Raw genomic sequence first — 26287 nt, forward strand, 5'->3', positions numbered from 1 at the left:
TGTAAAACACATACAACTTGTCAGCATGTTCGCCTTTGCTGCTGCTGCTGCCACCCATAGCTGATGAGAATTGGACGGCCTCCCTCTGCATCCACATACACACCTGTTCCACCCTTGCCCTTCATGGGGCTTTTGCGGTTGTGGTTCTGGTTGCTTTCTGTGGCCTCCATGAACACGGAGGATGGTGGAGGAGTTGCTGCTGCTGCTGCAGGCCCCCTCTGTCCCTGTTGACTCAGCACTTGCTTTTGCTCAGCGCGCCCAAGCCCGAAATGGGGAGGGGGGAAACTAGAAGCCAGCAGCGCAGAAATGGCTGCGCAAGAGTTCCAGCGCTTTAGAGTTCACCCTAATGTTGCAACGCACCAAAGCATCCTGAAACAAAGGCAAAGAAAATGAGAGCTGTGCAAGTAGTAATCATATGGAAATGATCAAGGAATGAGTTAAAGGATCTGATTCTTTTGGCTTAATTATGTGAGAGCTGGGAACATAATTACTCAAAATTATTATTGGGCAAACATCATCAGGAAACCTCTGGGCTCCTCCTGCATACGGATCCCTTCACATCCTCTGCCAGGCAGGAAGGGCCTGGGTGGGTATCCCGCTCAATGTGGTGCCATAAACAAGCCTAATGGTTTGCTCTCCGTCTCCCTCTCTGCAGAGCTCATAATTATATATTTTGCTACTTTGCTTGGAAAAGGGATTAGGCACACCAGCTGTTTGGAGTGATGGCGGGGCTGCTTTCCGACGCATCTGGAGTGGCTCCAAATGTATTATTTATATCCATATTCCCCACTCTGGTGGTGCAGGAGTGTGGTCAGGAATGGGCCTGCCTTGGTGTGCTGGTGCATGGGGATCCGCTTGGGTTTTACAGGCCAGGTGCAAAGTGTTTTTGTCCGAACCGGTTGCAGCTGCCTGTGCTCATCCATCAGGAATCAGATAATCTGCACAAGGCTGGTTTTGAGCGCAGGTGGGGTTGGCAGGTGAGGTTTTGTTTTGAAATTCTTGACAGCTCTCTATTATGCCAGGAATAGAAAAGAACAGCAGGCGGAAGACGGCAAAGGCTTGTTCAGCTGATGCGGAGAAGGCACAGCTCCGTGTATCACTTAAAGGCCGTGCCGCATAAGTGACCACAAGGAGGAGTTAACAAGGAGATACCTCTGAAATGCCCTGGAGTTCCTCCATCATTCAAAAGGGGCTCCAATCCAACTAAACTAAGTTGGTCTTATATCCCATTGAAAACTGTGACAGTCCCATCCCAGCTGAGATGAGGTAGGTCAACCTCAGCTGTGTCACCCGGCTCCCTTGCCTGACATGAGGCTGGTCAAATGGAAAGGAGGGTGGCACGGTTCCTGCACTTTGAATAGTAACCTGCCCAACTTCCCTCTTCCACACAATTATTAAAAGTCCAGGAGCCCACCTACAGAGCATCTCCCTTAATGGCTTTCCACTACCAAGCCAGGAGACCCTTTTATGTCCCTGTGTTTAACATCTGAGTAGATTCTATGCCAAATGGTGAGATTTTCTCTGCTGCGATTTCTAGGCCTGTGCTTTATTGAAGATGGTTGTGTTATTGTGCACTTTCTTAATCATTAGTTTATTCTTTAGGGGAAAAAACTAAGCATCTGGAAGTATCATGAAAGGCAGGCTTATAAAATGAGTGTCCGCTGGTTTAATCTGTACCCAGAAGAATAAGGTTAATTGGGGTGATTTGGGGCAGACTCTCACATTCCCAAATTGGAATGCGCTGTTGGCCAAGGTGTGCCATGGTGGGTGGGGGAGTAGCTCAATTTTTTCCAGAAAGCTGAATGAGCAAACTCCCCTCCCTTTCTGAGAAATGAAACCAAGCTGACAGGTAAACTGCCCCAAGCTTGAGAGAAGGAAGGGCAGGAAAAGAGAGAGGAGAGGAATGGGGGGTGGGGATCTTTCATTTTGTTGGACACCTCTAACTTTTAATCACAGCAAATCACAGTGATTCGGGGGAGGAATATTGAAGCAAATGGAGTGAGTTGATTTTCACGTAGGTCATTATTTTCCTATGGGCTTTGTGTCAACAGGGCTGAAGTGGCAGAGCCAGACTGTTGGGGTGGTCAGTTTCTTTCCTAATTGTTATTTTTCTAAGAAACAAATTAAAATCGAAGCTCCCTCCTCTCTTTTTCCTTCCAGGAAGGGGTAGAGGGAGTTGTTGTTTAAGTTGAAAAACCTGTCTACAAATATATTTGGCTAGCCAGGATCCGGCCGTCTCCCCTAAGGTGGCAGCAGCAGGAGCAGAATTGTGCAAATGAGTGCAGACCAGCACTTCTTCCTAAATTCTCTCTTCCTTATCTGACCAGATATTCCTCTAAGGGAACAAGACAAGCATGGAGGTCAGGGGGAGTTTAAGCTCCACAGAAACTTACTGCTTTGGAGAAAGCTGCCTGGAAGAGGGCTGTCCCCCACCCTGCAGCCAACTCTCCGTAAGCCACTCATCCATCAAGCTTTCACTCTCAAGCTCCCCCTGTCCTCTGGCGTTTCTCCCATATTCCACTCCAGACCAGACCAGGAGCCATCCTTTGAATAAGCTCCTGAGGACAGCCATTAATGAAACAGTACTTATCTCTCCTGGCTCTCAAAACCTGGGTGGGTGGTGCCGCATAATGGAACTTTTAGCTCAAATAGCAATGACTTTGACCGTGCAAAATTATACCCTCTTCTATCCAAATGAACTAGGTAATGCCTTGCATTAGTGTAAAATCCTCCATCAAACCATGAAGGCTGTCATTAAAAACGTTCAAGGCTCAAAATTAGGAGTGTGTGAAAAGGGAAAGGGTGAAGCGGGGGAGGAGGTGGAAAGCTGGTTTAGAGTTGCTGGTTGTCAGTCTCCTTTGCCTCTTCGCAACAGAAGTCACCCTTTTGCAGCTGGTCGGAGGAAATGCAAAGTGAGCCACACAAAAGGGGTTTGTGTACCTTCTGGGAGGTGGGGGCGGAAAGGTGAAACTAATCGCCCCGTCTTGCTTCTTTTTTCAGGTATTCAGAGGCAAGTAAAGATCTTGAGGGACATAATCTCATTTGAACGCCAAAGTAAAAGCCAGGCTTTCCAATGTGCAGATTAACTAGCGACTCCCAAGAAGTCAAAGATTAGCCTGAAGCCACAGATTAGATCACCAGATTAACTAGCAAGCGGCAGGTTTTCTGAATAATTCAGATGGCATAGTGGAGAAACTATGTGGGGAGCTTCCTTCAGATGTACAGATCCTGTTTTAGAGAGCAGGTAGAATTCAAAGGTTAGGGTATCTTGACCTGAACTATATTGTACTTTTAGGATGCAAGGGGACCTGTCAGGGTGCAGTCACACTGATAAACCCTGGCAGATGTGTTCCACCACCACCCCCATCAGAGGAAGTGATGTTTCTGGGTACCAGTTGCACTCAGGTCTTGCTCCCTATATGCATCGGGTTGGCCACTGTGAGAACGGGATGCCTTTGAGCGGATCCATCAGAGCTATTCTTCAATTCTTACATTTTTTGAAACATATTTTCTCTCCACCATAGCCCTTGTTTTAGAAAGCAGGCAATCATCTGGCAACAGGATGTCACAAGGCTGAAACTGACTGATATTTTGCACTTTTGCCCTCTTCCATATACAAACACACTCTGCCAACATCTGCTACCTTCCACCAGGTCCACAGCCCTGCATCCACCAGCTTTGATACAGCTCCCTTTCAAGTCATGCCCATTCCACCTTTTTATCCCAAGATCCTAGAATCATAGGATTCTAGAGTTGGAAGGGACCCTGAGGATCATCTAGTCCAACTCCCTTGCAATGCAACTGTCCCATACAGGGATCGAACTTGCAACCTTGGCGTTACCAGCACCACACTCTAACCAACTGAGCTATCCAGTGGGATAACGGGAGACTGAACTGCCTCTTGTAAAGTCTCTGCTACTATGAGTTCTGTATTGTTAACCCCAGTTTTGTCTATACGTGATTTTTATATCCTCCTTTTCTTCCATCATAGTACCCAGGGGCACTGCATTGCTAATTCCTTGCTTACCTCCATTTCAGAAGCTATCCATACCTAGACCTCCCTACCTTCAGTTACACTTCAACATTGTCCACATCCAGACCATTCCCTGGCCAGCTCTGGACTTCCAACATGAAATAAGAGGGGTTGTCTGAGATGTCCCACAACCTCTCCTCCAATTCTCAGATTCTCTGCTTTCTGATCAACACCACTCTGGGCATTGGTCTGCTTTTGACATTATATATAGTAGTCTGGGTTGCACAAATTAAATGGGGGTGGGTGGGGGTGGGGTGGCACAGAAAGGCCAGCAAGGAGCCATGAATGTGGAGGAGTGGCCCTTTGATGCCTTCCATCCCTGAGGCTCCCTGATCTTATGAACATTCCCAGCCACCCAGAATAAAATCATCAGAATTGTCGCCAAAGAGCAACCAGTGATATTTTTTTGTTCAGCTGCGAACTCTTTATTACTGGGTGAGTGTGGGGGAAGGCAGCCGGCAAGCGAGATGCATCCATTAACATTTCTTTAATTCTATCAGTGCTTCCGAAACGCACCGAGTCACAACTCAACAGGTTCCACACGGAGCGAACTGTCAGGCGTATTCAGAAATGCCATTTCTATTTTGCATCTCTAGCAGGACGAGGGGCTGAAGCGCTCAGAATGTCAGCAAAGGCTGCGGCTCCCTCCATTTTCTGGAACAGCAGCAAATCTGCTCCCTGCGCCTTCCCCGTGCCCATGTCTCATGCTGGCTAATGAGAATTCAGCTACACTTGCAAATAGGCATCATTGTAACAGATTGGCAGACCAGTCCTTTCAGCAAATATTAACTCTAGCCCTGCAAATTGGAGCAGAGTTCAACCTCTCGGCTTCTTCCTTGCACCTGCTGCTGCTACTGCTGTGCTAATGGGCCGTGCCAGGGGAAGCTCAGCACAGGAACTCTGGATATCCATCCTGCACAGTGTGGCTTCAGGGAATGGGGCACTGGATGGGGAGGAGAGGCTAGGCAGAAAGGTCTGCACTCTGCATTCAAAAGCATCCACCACCACTCCACCCCTACTTTCTCCTACAATGACATGGCCAGTCAGGTAAGTCACTCTTACTTTCCTAGGAATTTTTGCATTTTTTTCCTTTTTCCCACCCCAACGGCTGTCTCTCAGTCCTGTCTGACACCTCGCCCCCTGAGCTACAGCAATCCGGTCAAGCAATGTGCAGATTCCCCCCCCCCCAATTCAGTCCAGGTCTCAGGCATTGGCTGAATCCGGTACACAGACCAACTGCTTTTGCAATCTCTTACACAGCAACATTTCACTAGCGGAGCAAGTACACTGCAAGGTGACTAACTTAGCTTTTCAATTGATACAACCTCTTCTCTGCCTGGAGTGGGCATTGCTGAAGCCTGAGCACACTGTTTCAGATGGTTCACTTGGCTCAGTGGCAACAACAGGCCATGAGATTCAAGCCCTACAGACCCTAGTACATTGCCCGGTTCATAACCTGGTCTGTAACACTGTGTTTATTGCCCCAGCTCTCATAAAGGGCTATTCAAACATATGCTGAGTTGTCAACCATGTGATCTGAGTGATGCAGCTGGCTCATACTTGCTCCTGCAAAAACCAGAGTGGCCTCTTGAAGCTACCTGCTGCCCAGCTAGCTGTGCTACATAACGGTTCTCCAGCCCTTCATCATGTAAGCACATTTGTGAAATGCGATTCTGGGCTCTACTGTAGAATCATAGAGTTGGAAGGGACCCTGAGATCCTGTTTTAGAGGGCTGGTGGAATTCAAGGGTTAGGGCATCTTGACCTAAACTATATTGTACCTTAAGGATGCAAGGGGACCTGTCAGGGTGCAGTCACACTGATAAACCCTGGCAGATGTGTTCTACCACCACCACCCCCCATCAGAGGAAGTGATGCTTCTGGGTACCAGTTGCACTCAGGTCTTGCTCCCTATATGCATCGGGTTGGCCACTGTGAGAATGGGATGCCTTTGAGCCGATTCATCAGGGCTATTCTTCTATTCTTACATTTTTTAAAAAAACATATTTCCTCTCCACCATAGCCCTTGTTTTAGAAAGCAGGCAATCATCTGGCAACAGGATGTCACAAGGCTGAAGCTGGCTGATATTTTGCACTTTTGCCATCTTCCATATGCAAACACACTCTGCCAACATCTGCTACCTTCCACAGCCCTGCATCCACCAGCTTTGATACATCTCCATTTCAAGTAGTGCCCATTCCACCTTTTTACCCCAAGATCATAGAATCATAGGATTCTAGAGTTGGAAGGGACCCCGAGGATCATCTAGTCCAATTCCCTTGCAATGCAGGAATATGCAGCTGCCCCACATAAGGACCACAACTGCAACCTTGACATCATCAGCACCACACTCTAACCAACTGAGCTATCCAAGATGCTTGTTCCTGAGGCCAGGTGCCTGGTCTGAATTTACATTCTAAGTCACACACACACACGCACACACGCACACACACATGAACACTGCGTTTAAATTGGCCACAAAAAGTCATGCAATGACAATGATCTGGGGGCTGGTGCAGCAACTCTCCTAAAGAGGGCATTTCAGCTTAAGAAAAAAAGGTGAGAAAGGATAGAGGTGCATAAAATTAGCCATGGTGGGGGAACAGACAAACTCCCCCCCCCATCATATTTTTTATTATTTTATTATTAAATTCATTACCTGCCCATCACCCTAAGGTCCCAGGGTGGGACATAACAACACAATATTTAAAACAGTTTAAAACAACTTACAATTATATTGGAAGATGCTGGACAGGCAAAAGCAAGTGCTTCTTCACATAGTTAAACTATGATATTTGTTCCCGTGAGGTGTAGTGGTTGCCATTGATTTGGATGACTTTGAAATAGGTTTGGACCAATTTGTGGGAGGTGAGGCTGCAAAGAGTTGCTAGCTATGATGTTCTGCCTCCGCTGTCATGGGCAGCACACCTCTGAATACAAGTTGCTTGGGATCAAAAGTGGAAATAGTCCTGTTGCGCTCAAGTCTTGCTCCTGGGTTTCCCAGAAGAGGCACCTGATTGGCCGCTGTGAAAACAGGATTTTGGACTAGATGTGCCTTTTGTCTGATCTGACATGGATCTTCAGATGTTCTTAGAAATTCAAAGCAGGAGGGTATATTCTCTGAGGGATCTTGCAAAACCAGATTGCAGGTTACGTGGGACTCTTCTCTTCCTACCTTGTGGAAGCTCTGTAAAATTTGTCTTCATTCCCTCCACTACTCTTCATTTGGAGTTATGCTGAGAATACCTGATAATGAAGTTTGTGGGGGCTTGAATTTTGTTTCTTTAATGACACCAATAGTATGAATTTGCCTGCAGCACAACTTTGCTTCCTTCTGGTGGCTGTTCTCCTTTATCGCTAACAAACTTGCACCTGAAAAGCTCAGACCATTCTGCCTACCCACTCCCCAAATCCATGCTCTTAACCTGAAGTTAATGTTTTGATGCTTGATGTTTTTATATTTGTTGGAAGCCACCTAGAGTGTCTGGGGCAACCCAGTCAGATGGGTGGGGTACAAATAATAAAATTTAAAAATAATAATAATTAAGGTCCTCCTTGCTTCGCTTGCTTCCGGGCTTGGTGCCCAAACCAACAAGAAAGAGCTGGTATCAGTGTTGATGGCAGCTGAAAAGAAAGTGGAAAGCCTTCACCGCCATGTTCTCTTTTTGCTGCCATATCGCAACAAGGGAACAGATCTTCTGCCCTGGGATCCAGTTCAGGATGTTTTCAGTTGCCTTCAATATATGAGGAACTGTCAGGAGAGGCTCAGCTGATTTCCCACCCTCATGCACTCCTGGCAGCACTAAACACAACTCTTCTTGGAACATTAAGCTCCAGGCTTTTGAAATCACCTGCTCTGCAGGCTGTCCAACCAGTAACGGCCAGTATACCCTTCTCTCTGCTCTCCAGTGGCCACACCAGAGAGAGAGGAGCTGCTACTGCTTCCCTGGTGTCCAGACTGGGCTCCCACAGAGCAGAGATCCAGCCACAGATTCCCAGCTGCAAAGCTGAGCTGGCAAAATCAGGTAGGAGGGTGTCCTTTTTAAAAAAAAAGTAAGGGGGGGGTTGTGCAGTTTTGTTATGCCAACTAGCTGGTGGCTTAAAGCGTTTCTCATCTAATTTTTCCACCGAGGGAATCGCAAGGCTGCCTGCCTTTTTCTTAATGTGCAACGCCTGTCACCGTGGTAATGCTTTCTTAGTTACAGACTCTCCCTATTCCCTCTCCCCCTCCCTCTGTTATAATTTTAATTCAGGCAGATCACTATGGGGGAGCCGACTATAAATAGGTGTTCCAGTAAGCTTTAAGTAACTCGAGCAGAAGAATACCTCTGAAAGACTAAAGACCATCTGACAGGAGAGACTGCAGAAATCAAACCAGGCCTTAATTAGGAGAGCAAGACTCTCTTTCCTATTTCAGCCATGTGATGCCGGCAAGAAAGAAGAGGAGGAGGAGAATGGAGCTCAGGAGTTTGTTTGCTCTGCAATTACAGATGAAATTTAAAGATATTCCTTGGCCTAATAAGGCCTCATTTCAGAAGAGACCCATGCAAAATAAAGTCTGATTCGTTACCAGTTCTGTCACGAACCTCCTTTGCATAGCAGTATAGTGAAGTGAAAGTATACAAAGGGTCAACTCGACTATGTCAGTATTTGCAAATCTGGCTAAACTCAAATGACGAAGCTCATCGGCATGCAAATAGGCCTAATTGATAACGACTCTTCTTCTCTGGGTGGCTCTCTAAGGGAAAGGGGGCAAGCACTCAACACAACTGCAGTTGTGACAGTTCTCCAAAGCATTTTCCTCTTTGCCCAGCAAAGAAAGACTATCCTGACAAATTAAAGAGAGTGTAACGAAATCAACTTAATTAATGCCAAGACCAATTTGCACATGCAAAGAAAACGACAGAGGAAAGTGAGATTTACCGATAGACAAATTAATCATCCTGTATGTGTCTTTTATAAGTCCATCTGAACGTATCTCTGCCACGCAGCAGTTCCTGAAGAAGCCTTGCTTGCTCCCCTCCCTCATCTACCCCTCCCCACACGCCTGGGAAGGAAAGAATGGTGAGAAATTATCTAAAGCAGGCATAGGCAAACTCAGCCCTCCAGTTGTTTTGGGACTACAACTCCCATCATCCCTAGCTAACAGGACCAGTGGTCAGGGATGATGGGAATTGTAGTCCAAAACATCTGGAGGGCCGAGTTTGCCTATGCCTGATCTAAAGAATCAGGGATGGATGGAATCCTACAGGCTCCTAATACATGCCAAGACTATTCACCCAGTAGCTCCACACCCACTGCGAAAGGAAAAAAGCAACCTGTTTGCCACAAGAATGGAGAATGTGAGAGCAGCCTTGGTGAGCCAGACCAAAGGTCCACCTGGTTAACACTTCTGTTTTCTACAGTGGTCAGTCAGGTGAGTCTGGGAGGCTTACAAGCTGGGCATGAAGACTGATGGCAGCACAGTTGGGCAACCTCCAAACCTCTTTGCCTTCCTGCTCCCTTCTTGCCAGGAGCAAGCAATCTGTCCTCACCCTAGTTTATGTGTGAAGGTCTCCCCCCCCCCCGTTTACTTCCTTCACAGAAGTCGCATCAATTTATTTAACATTGCAACATGGGCAATTTCTGCCAGATAAGTTAAAGTATCCATGAACATTCCATGACTTCTGTGATTGTGGATGGGGACTCTGGGAATTGCCTCAAAACTAGGATCGCCATATTTCAAAAAGTGAGCTTTTTGCCAAAGCTGTTGAGACTTTTTAAAGTTTTGCCCAAAGTTTTTGAGCCAATTTTAAAGGGAAATTGCCAAAAACAACACTGCCGGCATGGGTTGCCATATCTCCGGATTTTCCCGCCCAGACACTGCTTTTGACTGCAGTATTCCAGTTATGTCTGGGAAATTCTGGACGTATGGAAGCCGTACTCAAAATTGTCCATAATGCACATACTCATGTATTCAATGGCAAGAGATCTCAATCTAATGCCATAGCACTGAAAATACATTTCAAGTGGCATAACATTGGCCATGGGTGCTGGGGGAGATATTTGTTCATCTTTACAGACAGATAACGCTTCAGACTCCTCTGGCTGCTGGTCCATGAAGTAGAAAGTCCCTTCTTTCCAACCTTTGCACTTTCATTTCTTTGTTTAAAGACGTTTTGAGCCCAACATGTCTCAGAGGTTGGTGCTTTGAATCTGTCTTGACAAAACCTGGTTATGTTGGGCATCACATCTGATCTTCACAATGCTGATTCAATTTGTGGCCAGTAGAAGATAAGTTTTAATTTGGAATGCTCCCATATTGGAGGGGGAGAGAATCTCTGCTCATGGAGCTGCAAGCTGTCTGTTAATCTAACTTTTCTATCAGGAGCAGTGGAAAAAAGAAATTGTGGAGATCAGGCCAGACAAGCTGTAGTGCAAGACCCAGGCAAGGACGGCAGATGGCTTGCAGGAGGAGGGAGCTTCTGGGAGCAAGATTCTCTGCTAGCCCAGTTCCACATACTGTGGCATGCCACATACTTCCCTAACTGTGACCCTGCCCCTGCTTTTAGTCATTATTTCATTTGCAGGTGTAATCTTGGAGCCTATGTCTATAATCTTTGAGAATTATCAGAGGACAGGTGAGGTCCCTACAGACTAGAAGACAGGAAATGTTGTCCCCATCTTCAAATGGTGAAAAAAAGAAGACCCAGGTAACTACCAACCAGTCAGTTTGATGTTGATACCAGTAAAGGTCCTAGAATCAGCTCCTCAAATACAGGGTGAGTCTTTTAAAAGAGGCCCCTTGGAACATGTGTACTCTGTATCCACGGGGCCTCTTTTAAAGGACTCACCCTGTATAAGATGGGGAACACATGGCTTGCCAGTAGTACATGTGAAAAAGATCTGGGGTCTTAGTAGACCACAAGCTTAACGTGAGTCAACAGTGTGACGCAGCAGCAAAAGAAGCCAATGCTATTCTAGACTGCATCAACTGAAGGATAGTGTCTTGATCAATTGAAGTCATAGTCCTGCTCTAGTCTGCCCTGGTCAGACTACACTTGGAGTACTATGTACAGTTCTGGGCACCACAATTTAAGAAGGATTTGGTCAAGCTGGGACACATGCAGAGGAGGGCAACCAAGATGATAAAGGGTCTGGAAATCAAGTGTTATGAGGAATAGTTGCAGGAGTTGAGTGTATTTAGCCTGGAAAAGATGGAGCAAGCTTGTTTTCTCCTGCTCTACAGGGTAAGACCAAAACCAGTGGTTACAAGAAAGGAGATTCTGACTAAACATCAGGAAGAACTTTATGATGGTAAGAGCTGTTTGACAGTGGAACCGACTCCTTCAGAAGACTCTTCTTTCTTGGAGGTTTTTAAGCAGAACTTGGATGGCCATCTGTCATGGATGCTTTAGTTGGAATTCTTGCATTGCAGGGAGTTGGACTAGATGACCTTTGGGATACTTCCAACTCTACAGTTCTATGATTCTATGTTTCTTTTTCTCCAGTTAGGAGGCTCAGCCAGAAGAGAAGCCTGTGCAGAAATATAGCAGGTAGGTTTCTCTGATGGCAGAGTCTTCTTACTCTTGCACCACCCGGAACTAACCTTTTGGGGGTATAGAAGTGAAGAGTAAAGTCCCACTCCAGGTTGAAAATTTCAGGGAGCGACTGGCCAAGCACAAGACCAAGCAGAGTCCCAGGTGGTCAGCACTATGGACAGCTCCTTGTGGACTGGCTGCAAGTCAGGTTGAATATAAGAGAATGAGAAGCAAGGCGTTTGGGAAGTTGCTTAAGCAATCTTGCAATAAGGTGGGTGGTTCAAGCTCCAGTGCATCAGCGTAAAACTGCTTGAGTATCAAAAAAAGGTCGCACATAATTCTGCTGACCCTGGAACCAGCAGAAACAGATGCAAATAGAGTAATTTTCCCTACTGAGAGGGATGGAAAATGTAGTCCCAGCCCCTTATCCCACATGGAAAATGGATGTTCAAAGCATCTGTACAGCCTCCATTTCTGCCTCCACTGCTACTGCCTCCCCTTCTCATGCCCTGTGCAATGGAGTGGGCTGGGGGGTGAAGGTGGCAGGAGGAACTCATGGGTTGTGCAGAGCAAGCCCTCTCTCTTCATCCTATCCCTGTTCATGAGGAAGCATGCTTTTGTGACTGCACCTATCCTATTCCTTGTGACATCTCTAGTTCTCAATTTCTCCAGGATAAACATAGCTAGACCAAGATGGAAGGAGGCGGCTAAAGAAGAAGCAAAAGCAGGAAGCAGAGAGAGAGAGAAAGGAAAACCATCCTCAGCATGAAGGACCACTACAAGGAAAAACACATGAGGCCATAAACATAATTGCTGGCTGGCAAGAACTGCCTGTCACGTCCTTCTCGTAGAGTCTCCCTTTGCTGGTAATAGAGCAGCAGCACAAAATAACTGGAAGGGAGGGCCCTGTTTATTTACCTTGTAATTAGGACGTGCCGGGAAATGCTTAATATAAAATGTCACTTGAAAGGGGATAAATTACCAAACGTCACAATAGACAACTGCCTCGGAATAGCATGTCCTGCTTCCCAGGTAGCTGAGTCCCATGTGGTGGAATAAGGATCTGATGTATATGCTCCCAAGGCTCTGTCAGAACAGCAGAACAGAGTGTGGCCCCTCTAAGGACAGCAGTAGGTGGGTTGCAGGTGAGAGACCAGCATCAGAGTCAGTACATGACAGGTGCAGAAAATAACATTATTATCTCCCCACCCCAACTGAGAACTTGTCCATCTTACCTTTTGTCCCACTCTTTCCAAGCAGAGGTCTGTGGCTGAGCATTTTTATTTATGTTTTCCTTTGGGGGGGATTCTTCTCCCTGAGCTTTCCCTGCAAAGGCACACTCTCTAAAGCTGAATTGGACCAAAGGTCCATTTGGATTCCCCGTAGATTGACGTTTCCTCTGGCTGAGCTTTAAAGAGCAGATTTTCATGGGGAAATCTTCAGAGTAAAAGAACAACAAGAAGAAGGGGAGATGCTTGGACACAGAGCTTTAAACCATGGACCGTGCCTGGAAAGAGCAAAGGAAAGGTAAGTGTGGATAAGTCCTAAGATCACTCCTTTCGGAAAAGCCAACCTGGATTATTTTATTTAGCACCCTGGCCAGGAAGGACTTAAAAGGTGCAAAGACCACCATTTATTGCCCAACCCATTCTAAGCAAGAAAATGTTCCCACAGGAATAACAAGGCACATAAAGGCAGATAATGCCCAGACATCCCCAAACTGCAGCCCTCCAGATGTTTTGGCCTACAACTCCCATGATCCCTCACTAACAGGACCAGTGATTGGGGAAGATGGGAATTGTAGTCCAAAACATCTGGAGGGCCGAAGTTTGGGGGTGCCTGGTATAGCCCATTGTGTTCACATCTGCATGAATCTGAGGAAGTAGCTTCTAGTCCATTAAAGTTTTTTCCATAATAAATGTGCTTATCTCCAAGGTGCCAGAAGACTTTTTGTTGTTTTGGCTTCAGCAGCAGCTACCATGAATTTCATGACAACATGCTCTTAATTTGACAATGTGCTCTAAAAACAAAACCCCCCTGAAGTAATGAGAGATGGCTAACCTGTGGTTGTCCCGGCCCAGATGATGTAGGACTAACTGCCATCAACCCCAGCCAACATGGTCCAATTCTCAAGAATGATGGGTAGTCCAACAAATGTTGGTTTGGCTAACCACAATCTGCTAGATTACTCAGAAGTAACTGGCCGCAGTCTTCTTTCTTATAAGCCAAACATAGGCAAGTCCCTTCTAAGTATAGAATTTATTTACCCTGTTTCCCCTATTTTAAGACGTAGTCATAAAATAAGCCATAGCAGGATTTTTAAGCATTCAAGGAATATAAGCCATACCCCGAAAATAAGACATAGTGATAGGCGCAGCAGCAATGCCGGCCGCGGCAGGAGGAGGGAAAAAAATAAGACATCCCACCGAAAATAAGCCACCCTGTGTTTTTTGATGTTATAAAACAGTTATAAGACGGTGTCTTAAAAAGGGGGAAACACGGGTATTTATTCAGACCAAAATGTCTAACCTACTTTCCCCTTCTAAAACTCAGCTAACAAAGTATCAAAACCAACCTAAAAAATAAAGTTAACTATGGTCTCATTGTGAAAACAATTAAATACCAACACAATTCAGAACAGCAGCAATAAAACTGGGCCCCAGAGAGCTTGGGCTGATGATTAATAAAATTGAACATTCACAGGAGAGACAGAAAAGGCTTGTTTAAACAAAAAAGCCTCCCAATGGCAGCGGAACACAGGTAAACAAGAAGGCATTCTAACTTCCTGGAGCAGGGAGTTCCGCAGATGGGATTCTGCCACAGAGAAAGAACCCTCTTACACATTGCCACCAGTCATGCCTTGGAAGGCAAATGGTGCATGCAAAGTTCCTGCCGACACACCTAAGCAAGAGAGTTCTTTGCCAGACGTTTCACAAACTTTCTGAAGAAAAATGGTCTCCCCAGCCATCCTGGTTGAACATAAGTTTGGAAGGTGATTTTTCTGACCGAGTTCATCCACGCCTCGCTCAGGCCCGGGAATGGAAAGTCCACACTTTGGAATAATTGTGTCTCTTTAGAGAGCTGGCAAGTAGGTCAGCCTGGCGTGATGAAGTGCACTTAAGTGGCGGGCGTTTTTCTGATGGCATTATCTGAGCTGTTAAGATATTTGAACGATTGAATAAGCGTCATTGTCAGCATTATGCTACCATTCTGCTAAAGTTCACATCTCCAATGCATTACCTCACTCTTGCCATTCAGAAAGGGAGGGGGGAGAATGACATTCTATGGAGAGAACCATGCAATGAGGCCTGGAAGGACAAAAGCCAGCTCGGTTGTCCCGCTGCTAGACAGCAAAAAGGGAGCTATTTGGCAGAGTGGTGAGTGACCTTCAATCAGAGGGTGAAGGGACCAACTTGATTCCTCCAGCAACATGCCCCAGAATGAGGTCAGGGGCTGCTGATGGGGTGTAGGGAAGAAATAACTTTGGAGTAAATCGGGGGGGGGGGGGAGTTCAGAGGGATTTATGGACCTAGGCTGGCAGAGTTGACATTTACTGAACTGTGGCAGTTTTTATCCATAACTGAGACTGTGGTGTCATCTGAAGAGCTTCTGGCTGGTCTCTGGGAGCAACAGGATGGATGACTTGAGAAAGTGTTGGTGGTGATGTAGCAAAATAGTTGCAGACTACAAGGGGGCACCCACTCCCTGCCCTGAGAAGCCCTCAGCTGAAGCCACCCAGATCCCTTGCAGCAGAAAAAAAGGACTCCAGAGCCTCTTCTGGGATGATGTGTGAGGCTAATCTCACCAAAAAGCATGACATAAATGCTAAGCAGCATTATTTCTCTTACTTTTATGGGAGGCAGGCAGATGGCCTTCACCCATCGGAGGAGCATGAGATTCCTAATCTCAAGGTCATGGGTCCAAACCCCATATTGGGCAAAATATTCCTGCATTGCAGGGGGTTGGACTAGATGACTCTTGGGGTACCTTCCAACTGTACAATTCCATACCTCTGGCGTTTATCCAGTGAAAATATGGACATCCTATTCCATAGTAATAATTTCACTATTTATACTCTGTCCATCTGACTGGGTTGTCCCAGCCACTCTGAGCAGCTTGCAACATATATAAAAACATAATAAAACGTTAAACTTTTTTTTTAACCACCTTCCCTATACAGGGCTGTCTTCAGATGGCTTGGGGGTTAGACAACTCCATACCCTCCAACATTCCTCCAATGAAAATAGGGACACTCTAAGGAAAAGCGGGACATTCTAGGATCAAATCAGAAACTGGGATGGCTTCTGTAAATTGGGGACTGTCCATGGAAAATAGGGACATTTGGAGGGTCTGCAATTCTATGATTCTGTGATTACAGAAACCAAGTACGGATCCAATGATTTGGGATAACCTCCCAATGCTCAATCTTCAATTCTTGGGCAAAGCATCTCAACATGTGGTAGCCTTTCAATTCCAGCTATTGCTGGCTCATTTAGACATATTCGAATCTGGCTACATGTCTTTGAAATTCCAAGCTGTAATTTGGTGAATGGGGAGGAATGAAGAAGAAGAAAATCCCAAATTTTGGCTTCAGATTTTGGGGGAAGGGGCTGCGGATGGATTCTATGAATCTTTGTTATGTTTTACTGCATTTCCATCCAGAACAGCAGGTGCTGATGGAAATGAACGGAGCAGGCAATTGGAAGTCCAGTGTGAGTACCTGGTTCTCCCATGACTGACGCAGCAGCAGCAGTAGCATCACTTTAGGAAATAGGGGAAGAACGGCTGCTGTATTTCCAGCTGGTCACCAAAGTGCCAAATGGGGAGACATTTCCTTTGTAAATGGGAAATGGCAAGAGCAAATAGACTAGTGGAAGGAAATTTCAGGGCCTGGAATTGCTCTTCCTCTCTCTGTTCCCTCTCCACCCCTCATTTTCTGATACCTCCCCCCTTTCTTGGCAGTTTGTCATCTTCAGTAAACCCACTTTGCCTCCTTCGCCCTCCCTTCTCTTCTCTAGTTTGTGACACTATTTGTAAAACATGAAAAAGAGTAGGGAGGGTGGAGGCATTTTCCTCCGACTTTGGTTTTCTGATGCCTTTTGCTAATTGAAGTCATCAGCTAAAATTGTTCCGGGGAGGGGAGGGGAGGAGGAGGAGGAGGGGGGTTGGGGTTGGAGGGAGAAGGGGATTAGAAAGGGAGCAGGAACCATCATCTGCAGAGGGAACTCAGATGTGAAAATACTTCAGTCTCTGAGATTGCAGTATTTATCCACACAAGTGCCCTGCTGTGCTTCAGAAACCCAGTTGATTTTAATGAGCTGCCGCAAAGGTGTTTGTTATTATGGAATCCAATCTCTCTCTTTCTCTTTCTCCCCCTCTCCCCACCCTCTTTCCCATTCCCCACCCCTCTCTGTGATTGGGATCCAGGCCTGGAGAAGTTCACACACAGAGGGTTATGAAAGATTTATCCACCCGTGGCCATCATCCGTCCTCGCTCTTGCCTCCGAGCCTCCCTTTGAAACCGTTCCAAAATGAAATACTGTACAAGCTTGAGCAGGGGCCTTGTTTAACCCAGACTCTGAGTGAGAGTGAAGGAGAAATTAGAAAGGCATTTGTGTGAACAGATGTTCCTCCTTCCTTTCTTGGAATGGCAAAAAAAGGGGGCTGGGTTGCTTGCAATCTAGACGCAGTTGTAATAAAGCATGGAGAATGGGAAGCAGACACACACAGGACCCCCCCCCCCCCCACACACAGAGAGAAATAGGCCACCTGCAGTCATCCGGTGCTTGCAAGAGATTCCCAATCACGGACTGTTTTCTGCACATTTGAAAACAGTATCAGGGCTCCCTGGTTAAGAGGCTGAGCTGTGAGCCATGGGGCCCCAATTCAGATCTCATCTCTTCAATGAACCCTCTGACTGGCCTTATGTAACCCTAGCCCCCACATCTGCAATATGGGGATGAAGGACTGTTGTAAGGATTTCTGCATTGATCTATCTGAAATGCTTTTAAGTCCTTGAAGTGGTGTGTGAAAGCTAAAAATGTTTTTAATACACACACACGCACACACACACACAAACTTCTCATCAAAGCCCTGGGATAGCTCAGTTGGTAGAGCATGAGACTCTTAATATCAGGGTTGTGGGTTCGAGCCTTATGCTGGATAAAAGATTTCTGCATTGCAAGGGTTGGACTGGATGATCCTAGTGGTCCCTTCCAACTCTACAATTCTATGATTCTATGAACAGGAACGCTGCTTTTAGCAGGGAGGACATGCTGCAACATTTTGTTGCAGTCCCACTGCATAAGCAGCTTTCCTTAACGACCTGTGAGAAATTCATAATATGTCCTAGAGCAGAGTTTCCCAAACTTGGATCTCCAGCTGTTTTCGGACTACAATTCTCATCATCCCAAATCACTGGTCTTGCTAGCTAGGGATGATGGGAGTTGTAGTCCAAAAACAGCTGGAGACCCAAATACTGTATGGGAAACAGTGTCCTAGGGCTACAGTTTGGGGAACTCTTTGAAACTTAGCTGGCTGAGTCTAGAGGGTTAAATTCTCACCCTCTCCTTTTGACTTTTGCAGTTTAGATGGCTCCAAGCAGCACCCCCACCGCCGCAGTTCCCAGCAAAGGGGGACCTGCTCCTCTGTGCTGTGTGCCTGCTCCAGTCTTGGCGTCAGCATTCAGTGTTTCTCCTTTCATGTCGCTAGAGCACTGCCATTTGCACGCAGGGTAAGGAGCCTTAATGGGCGAAAGCGTTCCAAGTTTCATTTTCTTCTGTAATGGAAAATACGAAAGTGAGATTTCAGTCGGTGAGCACTTCTTTGAAAGAAAGAAAGAAAAAGCCCAACAAATATCTTTATTGGCGCTGGACAGCCTGCCAATCAGGGCCGAAAATTGCTGGCTTCTCCCCCCCCCCCAAAAAAGGGATGCCTCTGCATACCAAATAACAGAAAAAGCTTGCAGGGCCAGCTGAATAAAAAGATCCCCCCCCTCTTTTCTCTACCTGGCACTGGGTGATTTGCAATGCATCGCTTCGGCATAATTTCCCATCTCCCCAGCTCACAAAGGAACCTCCATTGCTATCTGCAAGTTTAATAATTCCATCTTCCTGACACTTTGCATTCTAATGCCTCTTCTGACACTGGCCCAAGCTGGCTGGCTGGCCAGCTGACTGCCACACGGTGGCCCTGCCTGAAATCTGCCTCTTGGTGCCCGCAAGACCCATCGGAGAGTGGAGATAAAAAGCTTGGCATCCCGGAGAGGACTTAAAGCTGGGGAGGGTCTGTCTCTAAAAATTAAAGAAGCCTGTCATCCCCTTCTGCCATCCCCACCTGGCTCTCTATATGTGCCAATCTGCTCAGACTTGCCCAGTGGGCAATCTTCCCAGATGCCCATAAAAGACAGGAAGCAGAGAATAAATGGACAGTTTCCCCAATGGCAGCATGTAAAAATTGAGTCCCATCCCAAGGATCAGGATCTGTGCTTTATAACTCATTCAGAAACAATCCTCAGTTAGGGGTGAACAGTGAAATCATCAAGTTTGCTGGTGGCGCCAAATTGTTTGGGGCGGTTAAAAGAAAAAGGGGTTGCAAGGAGCCCCCAAAGAGATCTCTCCAAACTGGGTGAATGGGCAGTAAAATGGCAAGTGCAATTCAACATAAGAAAGAGAAACACGATGCACATTGGGAGCAGGGAATTCTAACTTTATGAATATGCTAATGGCAGGGGCGTCATGTCCCATTTTGCTGCTTGAGGTGAAACAGGAAGTGCCCCCCTGCCCCTGCTGCCATGCAGCCCCCCCCCCGAGAGAAGTGGGGCTGGCAAAGGCCTCGATTTCCAATGAAATCTCACCTATTTCTTGCTGATGGCGGCATTGCTTCTCTGCCCATGGTGGGGCAGTCATGGGGGCACTATCTGGGGTAGCGGATTCACTCCTCCTAATGGGTGGACTGTCCCTGATCTGAATTGTAAGAGATTGTCCAGGAAGGAGGCCTTGGTGGTCATAGCAGACAGCTCAATGATGATATGAATGAATGAATGAATCTTTATTTGTGTCAGCCATCGGCCATAGCAACAAAAGAACAATGTGACATACAAAGAACAGGAAGAAAAAGTCGATTATATAAAACACACTTTAGGGTCCTGAATCAACAGTTAAATAGTGGGCCTTATTCTGATTGCCGCTTTGCTGTTGTCTGCTCATCTTGATCTGCCAAGAGAAAGGACATTGTGGCAGTGGCTGGACGACTTGGAATGGACAATAAAAGAGGGGTGGTAATCTCATTCCTCAAATCTTTATAAAGAGTGGGGTCCAAAAGGGCGTACACCACTGATTCGATGGTGCCATCTCCATATCAATCAGATATGCAGCAGCTGTGGAAAAAAGCCAATGTCATGCTAGAGATCATAAGTGCGGCTACACTTTGAAGGGGCAAGCAGGTGGGCAGCAACAATGGTGAGGCAGAGGTTAGTCAACTCAAGGAGAAGTCCACAAACAGCAACTTGCTCAAGGACACCCCACCCCACCCCACAAAAAATCCCTAGACCCAGCACCATTTAAAACAACAACAACAAAGATTAGCCCTCCCGGTTCCAGTGGGGAGAAATACCATATGACATCTCTGTTCTCATCTCACACTGTAGTAAGGAATAATATTGCTAGTGGATTGCTGCCCCCCCTGATCAGTTAAGCTGGGGATAAAGATTTTGTTATTCCTTTAATTTCCAATTGCTTTATGTCATTGAGATGCAAAAGAGTTTGAAAGGGAACAAATAACCGCTGGTGGGATTATGAATCCTTGGGGAGAATTTCTAGCCATTTGGGACAGGGTTTCTATGAAATTAAGGGCTTCAGGACAGAGTCCCCCCCCCCAAAAAAGGGGACACCCACAAATGGAGAATCATATAATTGCAGAGTTGGAAGGGGCCCTGAGAATCATCTACTCAAACCCCCTGCAATGCAGCTGTCCCATACAGTGGTACCTCTGGTTAAGAACTTAATTCGTTCTGGAGGTCCATTCTCAACCTGTAACTGTTCTTAACCTGAAGCACCACTTTAGCTAATGGGGCCTCCTGCTGCCGCTGCACCGCCGGAGCACGATTTCTGTTCTCATCCTGAAGCAAAGTTCTTAACCCGAGGTACTATTTCTGGGTTAGTGGAGTCTGTAACCTGAAGCGTTTGTAACCTGAAGCGTTTGTAACCCACTGTATAGGGATACCATGCTCTAGCCAACCGAGGTCAGGGGAGTTACTGGAGTCTGGTTGCATGGGATTGACAAAATTAATTTATATCAGATTAACTCTTTTATGCTTACTTACTTCGCCAAACCTTTATTAGGCATTACAAATATAGATAAGCCATCATAAAACAGCCATATGTAAAATTGTAAAATATATACAAGTAAGCAGCCCTGTAGAAATATGTAATAACGAGGATTTTCATTTTCATCTTTTATGCATGTTAGCACCAAATCGAGCTGAACTTTCTTCTCTTGCCAAGTTTACCTTGGGTATCTAGACTAGGAACAAGGTTTATAAAACCTCAGTCAAGCACTTTGTATGAAACAGGTCAGTAGAGAAGCAAACTACAAGGAGCCAAGGTGTGTAGAATTGGCAGGTTCTGATACGGCCAGAGAAAGTTTGCATGTTCATTCCATGTCTGTCCCTCCCACTAAAAACCTTTTGCATATTTACAGCCAAAGCAAAAATGTTATACAAATCTGAATCCCTGCTTCATTTTTTACATTTGAATCTGAAATTTAAAAGATTTGCTGTTGCCAAGTTTTATTTTAACATACTGATTTTGAGGAACTCCCTTTTTAAAATAATAATAAAAAATGAAAACCTTGGTCTTGTTGGTGACTATTGATACAAATCTTTGCAAGATTGCAATTAGCCTGCTAGGACCCTAAATCCAAATTCCCATAAAAATGACAACATAAAGATTGAAATTAGGAAATACAAATTAGAATTTTTGCAGCAACGGAAAAAAACCTGTGGGTATGCCTGAGAATTTCTCCCAGCATGCACTGCAGCGGTATTCAAAATAATTTTAGGGCAGCTGGGAACTATCCTTGCGTTGGAGAGAAAAACATATTGCAGAATGTAAAGCTGCTCTGTTCAAGCCTTCAGTCGGGCCCCAGATCCATCAAGCGAAGCATAAACGCCCACAGAGTTAGAGCAGAAGAAGGCCTCGTTAGCACACAAAGTCAGAAAGGTTTTTAATTGGGTGCATCCCTTTGGTAGGGAGCATTCACTTCCCCATCTGCTCTCAATGCAAATGGAAAGTGGCAAAACATAAACATTGTGCACTGCCTTCGTGCTCATAAAGGTGTGGGGGCATTTGCCAGCCTCCAGTGTGAGATGCTGGTGGCATGCCATGCACGAATCTGAGCAAGGGAGGCTGTGGAGGAGGTGTGTTGCTGTCATGAGCCACGAGGCTTGTCACTGAACTGGCAGGGGTGGGGAACTGCCAAGCCACAAGGAATAAACCTACCTCCCTTGAACTTCCTTGCCTCTTCCACTCATGCACTCTTACAAGTCCCTGTTTCTCCTACCAGAGACACACCTTCCTACACTGTCAATGGCACAGCAGAGGTAAGGCCACCAAGAAGCCAGGTTTCAGAACCCATAGTAGTGGTTTAAATAATAATTATTATTGTTTGTTTGTTTGTTTGTTTGTTTATTACACCCTGCCCTCTGGCTGGGTTGCCCCAGCCACTCTGGACAGCTTCCAACACATAGAAAAACATAATAAAATGTCAAATATTAAAAACTTACCGAAACAGGGCTGCCTTCAAATGTCTTCTAAAAGTTGTGTAGTTCTTTATCCCCTTGACATCTGATGGGAGGGCGTTCCACAGAGAGGACGCCACTGCCGAGAAGGCCCTCTGCCTGGTTCCCTGTAACTTTACTTCTTGCAGTGAGGGAACTGCCAGAAGGGCCTCGGTGCTGGACTTCAGGGTCCAAGATGAATGACGGGGTCGGAGAAGCTCCTTCAAGTATATATGTGTGTTGTTATCAGTCCATGATGCCTCGGGTGATTAGTGCAGCTCAGGATGGTTACAGGTGAGGTTCCCAGGGCACCACCTGAAGGTCAAAGGAGCCAGAGGCAGGGAGCAAAAGTCCAAGAGAGGTGGGTTCTAAATGGCATATAAATACAGGGTGAGGGAGGGCACGATTAGCAAGGCAAAGTTATTCTTCTCTGGCGAGACAGGCCGCTCAGACTAGGGAGGTGCTCTGAGGCTTTATATAGGGTTTGTGGGGCTGAGATTGGCCCTTTGAGTCAGCTGTTGGGAGTTGCGTGACAGGACCAGCATTGCAGTCTAGGGGGGGCGCCCTTGTGGTTGACAGAAAACATTGTCCATGTAGGAGATACAAAGCCAGGGTCTGGGAGCAGAGTTTCAAGGGCCTCCCCAGTGTGCTGCCCCTGAACACGGCTGCTTTTCCTAGCAGGGGTGCCAACTTGGGCCCCAGGTTATGGATGCCCAGTGAGCCGCCATGACATCATGCGCTCTGCGGCCTCAGAACCTGATTTCTGATGGCACTGGAAGTCAGGATGTGAGGCTTTGCAAGACCTCAAACAGCATCTCTGAGGTTTTGTAAGGCCTCAGACGTGACTTCCAGTGCTTCACAAGGTACTGAACATTGTGTTGGGGCCTCCGCAGTGTGGGTGCTGAGCCCACTATAGATGGCACCCCTGTTTCCTATAAACTTCATGCACTTCAAGGTAAACTCAAACATGAATGGTTTTATTTTGGTACAATAGACAGGGAGTCCTGATTATTCCTTGGCCTCAGGTCCACATTGGCTTCCTCCTCCCTCTCACCTCTACAGGAGACTCTCCTCTTGACCCAGGAACTAATGATATGCATGCCCGGCACCCTCAAGTCCTGCCCCCTTGTTCTCTAGCCTCTTTTGTCTCCCAAACCCTGGATTTCCCAGCCTGCCTAGTGCTCGTGTTTTCTTCTTTCCAGCAGTATGAAGCAATTTCAGTTCCTTGGCCCTCACCCCCACCTGAGTTGCCAATCCAACAAGCTTCTGTGCCTTTCAATTTTAAACAGCTGCATGAAGTGGAGGCTTTCAGCAACTGTGGGTGTAAGCAGAGACTGCACCCACTCCACGTATTTTTTCCTACAGTTCTGCGCACACAGGAGCATAGCTGCCAAGTCTCCCGCTGAAAAATGCGGGATCAGCAGCTGCGCGGCACTGGGCATATCTGGACATGCGTAGAAGCAACTTCCGGTGCCGGTGCCGCCCGATTTCCGGTGCCCAGACATGGGCAGAACGGCACCGGAAGACACTTCTACACATGTCTGGACGTGCGTAGAAGCAACTACTGGTGCCAGCGCTGCCCGATTTCCGGTGCCCAGACATGGGCAGAGCGGCACCCGAAATGGAGCCTCCCTGGCAGGTAGGAAATCCGGGGGATTTCCGGGATTATTTTCTATTCAGGATAACAGTGGGAAACGGATTAAAATCTGGGGGTTTCCCGCGAAAAATGGGAGACTTGGCAGCTATGCACAGGAGCTCTGCACTCCTCTTAAATTGGCAACCTTATTTCCATAGTGAACTAATATTGTTTCCTCACAGCATGTTCACTGTTTTCTCAGTATTCTGGGAGTGATGTTTTCCCCTCAGCAGTTAGAAAGCCATAGTCCAATCCATGACACTCCACAGCATTTCACCTGAGAGGCACACAGGCAGCAGCTAGTTTTCACCCTGTCTCATCTTGTACAGATCCTACCTGGGTTTAGCTAAGGTTCTGAATCTTAGGAAGAGGTTAAGCCTCTGTGGGAAATGGGAGATTCAAGAGAGACAAGATTCCATGTTTCACTGTTGGTTCCAGAAGAAGGTTTTGAAGAGGACAACCATATTTCTGAGCGCAGAAGAAAGAGACTCTTTTTTTTCATCCTCTGCTGCTATTAGCTAAACACCTGTTGGGATTTTCTTCCCTCAAAACACAATCCATATCAAATGTGCATTCATACAAAAATGAAAATAACGTCGCTTGCCCATCAGAGGTGAACTGAGGGACAAAGGCACTCCAGCAAGAGAGGATTGTGCCTGGCTTGATGTGTAGAAACCTCTCCTGGTGTCTGATCCTGTTATCAAACAGCTTCTCTCTTCAGTCAGTTGGAAAGAAGCCTATTTTTATAAATGCGGGGAAGAGAGATTAATGGGTTTTGCTTTCTTAAGTTTCATTTTTGTTCATGGAGTTTGTCACAATGGAAACTTTCCTTCCATTTTGATTAGCTTCTGGAGGCTTCTGAGCGGTTTTTGGAAGCCATATTCTGGGGCGGGGGTGGGGAGGGGAGGAGAGAAACTAATGGCAGGACAAAGGAGAGGGATTTGACATAAAACACACTTGTTTGGTATCCAGCACACTCCACTCTCGGTTCCTCGGATAGTAAGGCCACCATGTGCTTTACTTGATGGGAAACCATCAAGAATATGTCAATAATGCTTTGATGGTGTTTCCTGCTTCGCAGGGGGTTGGACTGGATGGCCCTTGTGGTCTCTTCCAACTCAATGATTCTATGAAACCATATTGAGAGGGCTGCCTCATCCACGTCTGGTCTAAAGATTAAAAAAAAACATGAGAAGAGAGATTGGGGTACTTGAGGTTAGCAGAAGCAGCATCTGGGCAGCAGACTGAGCAGGAATTCGTCACCTGGTCACAGTCTTCCTCAAAGTGGAGAAATCAATTGCATATCTATTTAAATTATAGTGCTTTTTTTAAAAAAAATGCACCTGTACATATACATTAGCAGATGCCTACAGGAAAAATGCAAGCAGGATCCGAGTGCAAGAGCATTCTCTTCTCTTGCTGTTTTCAACAACTAGTGTTGGGAGGCATACAACCATAATAGCTAGTAGCCTGAAACCGGGATGGATGAGGAACTAGATTACAGGTGGAATACCCATGATTCTCCAGGTGCTGTTGGACTCCAGCTCCAATCAGCACCATCCAATGTAGGAGGAAAAGTCTTCCAATAGGTCATACCTGCCAAGTCTCCTGCTGAAAAATGTGGGATCAACAGCGGCAAGGCACCGGACGTTGCGTAGAAGCAACTTCCGGGGCCACTCCACCCATGTGTGGGCACCGGAAATTGAGCAGAGCGGCACCGGAAGTCGCTTCTACGCATGCCCGGTGGCCATCTTGGTGGTGGTCACATGGCGGCAGCTATCTTGGTGCTATGGAGTTGACATGACTCCATCATGCTATGGAGTTGACATGACTCCATCGTGCTATGGAGTTGACATGACTCCATCGTGCTATGGAGTTGACATGACTCCATCGTGCTATGGAGTTGACATGACTCCATCGTGCTATGGAGTTGACATGACTCCATCGTGCTATGGAGTTGACATGACTGGGGGAGAGGTAAAATCACCCCGAATCTCCCCAATTCACCTTGCTGTTCAGCCCCTGCACAGAGCATAGAAAGTTACCTTATACTGAAGTTACCACTGGCCCACCCAGCTCAGTATTGTCTACTGTCAGCAGCTCTCCGGGGTTTCAGGCAAAGGACATTTCCAGCCTTACCTGCTGATGCTATGGAGGACTGACCCTGGGACCTTCTGCATGCAAAGGTTCTACCAATGAGCTATGGCCCTTTTTACTGCTACGGAAGACTGCTATAGAGAGACAATATTCCAAAGATTTAAAACCCTTGCTCACACACTTCTTAGTGGAAAGAACATAATGCAAACAACTGCAAATTCATT

At 46.4% G+C, this 26287-nt stretch overlaps 1 long non-coding RNA gene across 1 annotated transcript; it reads left to right on the forward strand.

The window, feature by feature from the left end:
* Positions 1-11209: 11209 nt before the first annotated feature.
* LOC118097325 (uncharacterized) lies at positions 11210-12701 on the forward strand. The gene is made up of 3 exons (XR_004694025.2): positions 11210-11329; positions 11524-11568; positions 12226-12701. It is a non-coding gene; the product is annotated as an uncharacterized LOC118097325 (long non-coding RNA).
* Positions 12702-26287: the final 13586 nt, after the last annotated feature.

The sequence above is a fragment of the Zootoca vivipara genome, chromosome 15 (assembly GCF_963506605.1).
Source record: "Zootoca vivipara chromosome 15, rZooViv1.1, whole genome shotgun sequence".
Lineage (NCBI taxonomy): Eukaryota > Metazoa > Chordata > Lepidosauria > Squamata > Lacertidae > Zootoca > Zootoca vivipara.